The sequence below is a fragment of the Tachyglossus aculeatus genome, chromosome 6 (assembly GCF_015852505.1).
Source record: "Tachyglossus aculeatus isolate mTacAcu1 chromosome 6, mTacAcu1.pri, whole genome shotgun sequence".
NCBI classification, from domain to species: Eukaryota; Metazoa; Chordata; class Mammalia; order Monotremata; family Tachyglossidae; genus Tachyglossus; species Tachyglossus aculeatus.
In genome coordinates this window covers 29167082-29175826 of record NC_052071.1, presented here as the reverse complement: position 1 = coordinate 29175826, position 8745 = coordinate 29167082, and positions in this window count along the sequence as shown.

The window sequence follows — 8745 nt, the reverse complement described above, 5'->3', positions numbered from 1 at the left end:
AGCTGTAGTTTTGGAGTAGTCACTGGGGGACCCTGGATGAAACCCCTTGATGTCGTTCAAAGGTCCCAACTTCATCGGGGTGGCTTCCCTCTGTTTTTTTTTTCCTCTGGGGTGGTGAAGTTATGGTTTTTGCTCACCCAGCCTTTGGATGGGATTCCCAGCCTTGCTCAGCCCTGATCTCTGTCATAACTTGAGGTTCTTCAAGTGGGGTTGAAAAGATCTCAAATTGAGTCTTTTGAACCAGTTATGTCTTCAGAGCTTGCCTACCCCAACGTATGTTTGGTGTTGTCACCTGTCCCTATCCCCCCACCCCAAACCTATTCAACATGAAACTGTATGGGACATCTGCAAGGGGTACATTTTGGGTTTTTCATCATCATGAACTTCATTATCAAGTCTTCTTTTAGGGACATGTCCCTTGCCTCAAATAGCTTATTTTCTAAGATGCACTTAGTTGGGAGGAAAAGCATGGGTAAGGAATTGTGACGATTTGGAAAAGACAGTGTTGAGCTAACAAGGAAAAGCTTCTCAGGGGTGGAGGAAGAGGGTCTGGAGTTGGGAATGTTTCCCATATTGTGCACAGATGGAGCATGTGGAAAAGCCTATTAAAATTCTGACTCCTGATTATGAGAAAATGGGCTGTTGTATAGGCTCTTACATGGAGTTAAATGGACTTAACCTCTCAAGCTGGACATCACACTTCCTCTGCAATCACACATTTCACACATTTCCTCTTGCCTCCATGACATCTCCACATGGATGTTCAACTGGCACCTTAAGCTCAATATGTCTAAAATTGAACTCATCTTCCCTTCCAAATCCACTCCTTCACTTAACTTTCCCATCACATTTGATAGCACTACCATCCTCCTCAACTTAAAAGCCTGAAATCTTGGCATTATCCTCGAGCCCTACCTCTCTTTCAACCTCCATATTAAATCTGTCACTAAATCCTTCTGTTTCATCCTCCCCAGCATTTCCAGGAACTTCTCATTTCTTTCCACCTATACAGGCATCCTGCTGGCCCAGGATTTAATCATATCTCAACTTGACTATTGCATCAGTCTCCTCACTGGCCTTCCTGCCTCCAGTCTTTCCCCTCTCCAGTCCATGTTTCATTCAGTTGCCCAGACCATCTTTACAAAATGTCATTCTGCATAGTTCTCCCCATTTCTCAGACATCTTCAATGATTACCCATTCCTCTCCACATCAAGCAGGTATTCCTAATAAGTGGCTTTAAGGGATTCAATCAGCTCTCTTATTTCTCCTTAGCCACTCTCTTTTCCCATTACACCACAGCTCACCCTCTTCATTCATCTCAAACTGGCTTGTTTTCATCTCTTCTGCACCAGACCTCTCTTGCTCACACTTTCCTTGGCCTGGAACTCTTTCCCCTTCAAATCCGCCAGGCCACCACCCACCTCTTCTTCACAGTCTACTGAAATTCCATATCCAGAAAACATTTGCTGATTAATTTCTCTCCCTCCCACCCTCAGGTTATAGCCTTCCAACTATGTCATCAGCAGTTCTGTACACAGAGACTTACATACTCCTTAAACATTAAATCACGTAAATATTCACTACTTCTTCCTGTTTGTAATTGCTTTCAGTGTCAATCTCCCCAGCTGGATTGTAAACTCCTTGAAGACAGGGGTTGTGTCTACAATGGGAAGCAGCATGGCTCAGTGGAAAGAGCATGGGCTTGGGAGTCATAGGTCATGGGTTCTAATCCTGGCTCTGCCACTTGTGAACTGTGTGACTTTGGGCAAGTCACTTAACCTCTCTGTGCCTCAGTTACCTCATCTGGAAAATGGGGATTAAGACTGTGAGCCCCATGTGGGACAATCTGATTACCTTGTATCTCCCCCAGCACTTAGAACAGTGCTTGGCACATAGTAAGAACTTAACAAATACCAAAATTATTATTATTATTACTACAGCAGATGTTCATTAAATACTACTGATTGATAAAATGGGAGAAGCTGTCTTCCAATCTGTGGTCGGAGCAAGGATCTTACTGGGTTCCTACACCTGGAGCAGCATTGCTTGGAGGTGTGGCTGAGGGTGGGCTGCTGGGCATGTGCCCCCATTGATCCTGCCAAAACAGTGGCCGCTATGCCAATCTGCCTGTAACATCTCCTTAATGATGATGGCATTTGTTAAGCACTTACTGTGTATCGAGCACTCTTCTAATAGCTGGGGTAGATAAAAGTTAATCAGGTTGGATACAGTCCCCTTACCACATGAGGCTCACAGTAGGAGAGAGGGCAGGTTTTGAATCCTCATTTTGCTGATGTGGAAGCTAAGGCACAGAGAAGTGAAGTGACTTGCCCAAAGCCCCAGAACGGGCATGTGGCAGGGCATCTGGCAGAGCTATCAGGCCTGGATTCTTTCCATTAGGCATGCCGCACCTCAACCAGGTGTACTGGGGAGGAGCGGGTAGGAGTGCAAACAGGTGCCTCTCAGGAAGGACCCTTTCCCTTTCAATAGGGATGTGATTGCCTCAGTTAAGAAAAAGGAAAATGCCCCCATCCCTACCAGCCCCCCTGCCCACTACCCAGATTCTCCATGCCATGGGGTAGTGACCAGTCCCCCTTCTCACTTCCCAGACTCTCCATGACATGGGGCAGTGAGGATGAGACCGGAATGGGGGTGTGGAAGGGTAGCTGTTGCCCTCATCTCTCCCATCCCGCCTAGTTCCCACTACCTGGGTTCTGTGCACCAGGGTAGTGATGGGGGTTTCAAAAACAGGAGGTTGGGCTGGGGTTTGGGGCAAAGGACCAGTGCCTCAAATGTTGGGACAAGGCAAGGGACACTATAAGAACACATGTTTAAAGGGTGGGCAATGGAGGTAGATTGAGTAAAGAAAAAAATTGGTAATGCTTTCTTCCTTGGCAACAACTGGTAGGGACAGGGAGATTTCTGGTGTGCTGCCCAGCAACAGCTAGCCAGTGTATCTCATTGACACAGAAGCTTTCATGACAGTAGCAGCCAAAAACCAGCCTGATGTGGCAACAGTCAGAAATGGAAGTTTTTTTCTACGCAAAGACACCACAAAAATTATGGGGATAAGAAAGCAGTGCTGCAAATAGTGCCTCCATAAATAGCAGCTGTAAACCAAAGTACAGTCTTTTTATGAATACAGCATAGAAGGATATATTTCACAGTTCATATCATATATAGGGCAAGGTTCACAGATGGAGCATGCAGTTGGATGATATAGGAATGCAGAGTTCAGTTGGGAGTGGGGCCTGAAGAGGAGAATTGTCCTGGCTGTACTGAGGCTAGAACTCAGGCCTCCTGCTCCCCTGATTTCCCAAGCTATTTCTGCCGGACCAACATCAGGGCTAATGAATAGTACCAATTAAGGGAAAGTTGTAGATAGAGGGTTCTTGCATTTAAGCGATAGGAAATGAACAATTATTCTAAAATAGCTGAGCCCCCTAAACTGCTTTATAAAAGAAAAAAAAAGGTTCTTGAGAAATATAAAATATAAATATTTTCTTACCACTAAAAGACAGGTGAGGGAATACTTGGGGGAAAAATAATCCGAAATATAAACAACCAGCAGGACCAGATGATATGCATTCTAGGGTCTTGAGGGAGTTGATGATTTTTCTGAGCCACTGTCAGCTAGAAAACCTGACAAAAACCCACCTGGGTTTACACCAAGTTTTGTCTTGTCAGCATTTGCTCAATGCCAGTACTGGGCAAGCTGCTTTCTAGTTCTTCACCCATTTCAGCAGCCCAACAACAAATGAAACTCTTAAGAATGTAAGCTTGTTGTGGGCAGGGAATGTCACCATTTATTGTTGTATTGTACTTTCTCAAATGCTTAGTGCAGCGCTCTGCACATAGTAAGCACTCAATAAATATGATTGAATGAATGAATGAATGAATATATGGGTATCTAGGGTACCCATATATATATATATATATATATATATATATATATATATGGGTACCCTAGATACCCATATATTCATTCATTCATTCATATATATATATGGGTATCTAGAGGGGCTGTTTCTTATGTGAAAGAAGACAGCACTACTGATGGAAACACTTCATCCCTGTGTACAACAATCAGTGTGGCTTATTGGATAGAACATGGGCCTGGGAATTATAAGGACCTGGGTTCTAATCCCAGTTCCACCACTTGTCTGCTGTGTGATCTTGGGCAAGTCACTTAACTTCTCTGTGCCTCAGTTACGTCATCTGTAAAATAGGGATTAATTATTATTGTGGCTGGAAACACAGTCTTTTCCATGCTGAAACCCCATCAAGATGGCAAGGCATCTTTGCTAGTCCTTTACCCAGAGGAAGCAAGGAGGCCCTTCTTAAATCAGGCCAAATAGGCATCAAAGATGCCACTCAACAAATGCTGCCAGCACCCACTGCAGAGAAACCAGTCTGGGCTGCTGACCTATGCTGGTCTTTAGTGTAGGTTGGGGAGGGGAGGATGGAGTATCTCACCCATCAGCAAGACTTGGATTTGATCTGTTTTTGCAGTGATGATGATGGTCTGCCTCGAACCATCTACATACTCTCAACTTGGAGCCAGTGTGAACATCAGAAATCTTGGGCATGTGAGTTTCCTATTTTGTTAATGCACTCACCTACCTGCTCTCTCCTTCAAGCCATAGTTGGCAGGGAGAATGGCAAACGAGTTTAAATTGTGGACACAAGCATGCAGGGAGGTACTGGGGGGCTGTGGGGCAGCTTTTCATTTTGAAGGCAGGGGCATGTTTTGGGTGGAGTTTCGAAGAGGCAAAGAACTATGATTGCAGAGCAAAGAATGAGGAGGAGAGGAAAGGGAAAGAGGTGGGAAGAAATAGGAAAGTTGCAGGGCACTGGAGGGCATGGACCAGGTGTTTTATTCCTGTTGTACTCTCCCAAGTGCCTGGCATAGTCCTTGGCCCTCAATAAATATAAATGAATGAAAGAATTAATAAATACATGAACTTACTTTCCGTTCTCTCCATGCTTCTCTGCTGCCTGAGAACCCCTAAATTCCTCTGTGTTTAATTTACAGACCGTTATGGGGGTGATAATTCCTAATTCCTAATGATCTGCCAGGAAACACTACATTAATAGTAGATGCAGACACTACACTTCTAGAGTATCTGGGCTCTTTGGAGGCAGATGTTCTGAAAATAGAGAGATCAATGATGTAGAAATCCAAGTGGTTAATTTCAGTGTTGAATGAAGTGAGTCGTAATAGGCATATTGCACATAATAATGTAAGTCCCACTCTCTTTGGTTTTAGGTCTTCCCTGGTTAGCTCTGGGGCTGCTGGCCTTTGGGATCTCTGCTAACGTCCCCAGGAAACTGTCTGCGGGCAAGCGTTTCTCTTTTGATGCAGCTGTGGTTTTGCAAGTCTGCCTATTTAGGATTCAGAGACTGCAATCAGCTGAGGAGTGTGATCAAGGTAAGAGGAGAGGTGAGTGATGCCCCGCCTTATTCAGTTTTTAGAAGTGGCAGTACTCAGCGCTGGTTCTCAGTGTACTTTATGGTGGAGACGAACACAGGCAAGTTCCTTGTTGCTGACTATTTTTCAATAATAGAACACAATGTAAAAAGTTATTTGGCAAATGGATGGAGAGGGAGAGAGAGAGAGAGAACGTATGTGAGTGTGTGCATGCGTGTGAATGTTAAGGACTAGTGGAGGAGAGCTGCTGTTCACTTTCTTTGTTGGGTGATGTCTCCAAACTGACTCAAAGTTTGGATATTTGAGCACAATAGTCCCCAGGGCCTGTCTCTCTCTCTCTCTCCCCCCCCCCCGCTTAGTAGTGCTCATTCAGATGAGTTCCTTTGGAACTTAAACACAGTACTCTTTCTCAAAAGAACTGTTTCACAAGGTTCAAGCAAGATCATTTATGAAAGAGACAGAGACATGCAGATTGGGTATAATTTTATACTCCTGTCTATACTCCTTTGAAAATAACTTTGGCTCTAATTTCAGAGGCTGCTTGGACCCAGTAACTGCCAATCCCAATGTCAGGCGAGAGCCAGAAACAGATTCTGTCCTCCATCTGTCCTCCCAAAGGTCTAGGGGTGGGGGTCAAGGGTTAATATGAAAAGAAGCAGTCTGGGAGGTTGGTTTTCAAGTGCTTGGATTGGTTTCTCTGCCCTCTAAAAGCGTAGTGTTTTAAAGTGCCTCCAATAATAAAACAATCTGAAAAATTAATACCAAATATAAAACCTCAAATTTTCATCAAGCTGTTTCCACTCTAATAGAGCTTATTTTTTCTACTTATGATTATTTTTTTAAAAAATTAGGAAACATGCTCGAAGAAGAAAAGCATAATTTCTTTGGGAATTTGAGCCAATTTTAGTATATTAAAATATTATCTTGAGCCAGAAAGCTTTAAAAAGCAAAAGTCATTTTGTTTTGAAGAAATGTGCTCCAATTCCACTGTGTTTTCTCTGGTAACGTTAATCACATTCTCAGGGTATAACTCAATGATAGCCTGTATGGCAAGACTTTCTTAGACATATTGGTGAATGTGAAGAAGTCAATATCTAGAAACAACTCATCTAGACATGGAATCCCAGATTTAATCTGATTCATTTGCCATCGTAAAAGTTTGCACCAAAGAGTAAGGCAAAATGTAAGAACAATTATAATGATTTAGAGGTTGGAAAGTCTTAAATGGAAAAACGGTTGAGCAAATTTGTTTTTCAGGGACATCAAAACAAGAAAAAATGAGATGCGAATGAATATGGTGTGTTTTGATTCATTAAACCTAAGGCGCTATTCACTTAGGCCTTAACTAGCCAGTGAGAGAGATCTGTTGTAAATTAATTGAGTGAAAAAGCCTACAAACAATGTAGTTAGTGGATGGATGTAGATAACTTGAAAGTACCCTATTACTCTCCAGAAAGAGAAACTGTCTCCATTCTATATTAAATGTGGAGTTTTTTTATTAACATACACACGTCTAAAAGTCTTGGACCATTCACTGGAGGAAATGAGAGAAAACTTGGCTGGAAATAGATTTCTAGCATCTATCACTAAGAATAAGGGAATTTAAGGCATTATCGGGACCTTAAGGAATTTCAGAATTGTGCTATAAGAAGACTGCTTCAGAATGTTAGGTCTTCTCTGATACTATGAATCAGAAATAATAAAAGTACACTCTCTGTCTTTGCGAGTGATAGGATCCTGAGATGGAGAGGAAAAAGACAATAGAACTACCAAAATGGAAAAAGGTGAGTATTTGTCATATTCATTAATGGCTTACTTGAGTTGTGTTGGAAGATTGGTATGGGTGACCTGAGCAGGTGAGAAGGGGAAAAAAAACAGATATTTTATTCTGCCCCAGAGATATAATCTCTTCTTAACCAAATTTCATAATGTTTATGGTATTTGTTAAGTGCTTACAATGTGCCAAGTACTGTTCTAAGCCCTGGGGTAGATACAAGTTAATTAGACCACATACAGTCTCTGTCTGACATGGGTCTCTCATTTTAAGTAGGAGGGAAAACACTTACAAAGTCCCATTTCCAATGCCTCCATGCTACACCACCCACAGCAGGCACCAAATCTTGAGAACAAATGGAACCCCAAATCCTTTTTGAGATCACTCCTGGTTTAAACTCTTATCTAATCTACCTCCATTTTCAAATCCAGAATGCTATTCAAATTACTTGCCTATTTAGGTTGTCGATGTGTAGGTGTAACTAGATGCATAGATATTTAGGTGTAGATGTAACAGAGTCGTGCTAGGGTTTTTTGCTGCCATCTAGTGACTGAACTAAGCCCCACCTGATTGTATATGTTGACCTAACCTTCCAACATCTCATTAGCAAAGCACCCGCTTGCTACCGTCCCTGGGTAGCAGAATAGGAGCTAACAAACTTCTTTATAAGATTGAAGCAAAGGAAGGTGGTCCTTAGCTCTGAGGGTGGTCCTGGGAAAAGGAAGACTAAGACTTAGTAGTACCAGGAAAGGAAGTCACATGAGTGAACTGAAACTAGTTAGATGAGACCACATTTGAAGTTGCAAAGGCTGGATAAAATCCAGTAGAAGTTCTTCTGCATAGGACATCCAAGTGACGTAACTGCAATACGGTGGTATGTGATCTCTATCAAAGATCAACAGGTTCACCAAGAGTAACTGAAGCACTGAATTCCAAGAATTAGTTTGAGTAATCTACAGTGGACAGCTAGAACTATCTAAGGGGGTTTCTGTGTTGGTGCTTCCTTCCACTGCACTTTATTTGGCTGTAAGCGTTCTGTATGTAGCCCACCTTTTTCCCTACTGATCTCCAGAGGGCTGGGGAGTGGATCTGAAAGAAGAAATGTGTTTGGATTTGTAATGTTTCCAGGAATTCTGAGTCCTAAATCTTGGCTAAAGTAGCCTCCAGAGTCACTTTAGGAGTGCCTGGATCCCCTGTTAGTCTGTTATGGGTCCTAATGCCCCATAGTTTTTCCCTTCCAGGAACAGGCAGATTTGGGGATTCCTGCCTAGTGAACCCCAAATCCCTGAAGCCCAACCCCTCCCACCACCCCTTCTCCCTGAAAGCAAGGAGATCATCTGAATGAGAGAAGCAGCATAGCCTAGTGGATAGAGCATAGGCCTGGGAGTCAGAAGGACCGAGGTTCTAATCCTGACTTGGCCACTATTCTGCTGTGTGACCTTGGGCAAATCACCTCACTTCTCTGTGCCTCAGTTCCCTCATCTGTAAAATAGGGATTAAGATTGCGAGCCCTATATGGGACTGGGACTGTCTCCAGCC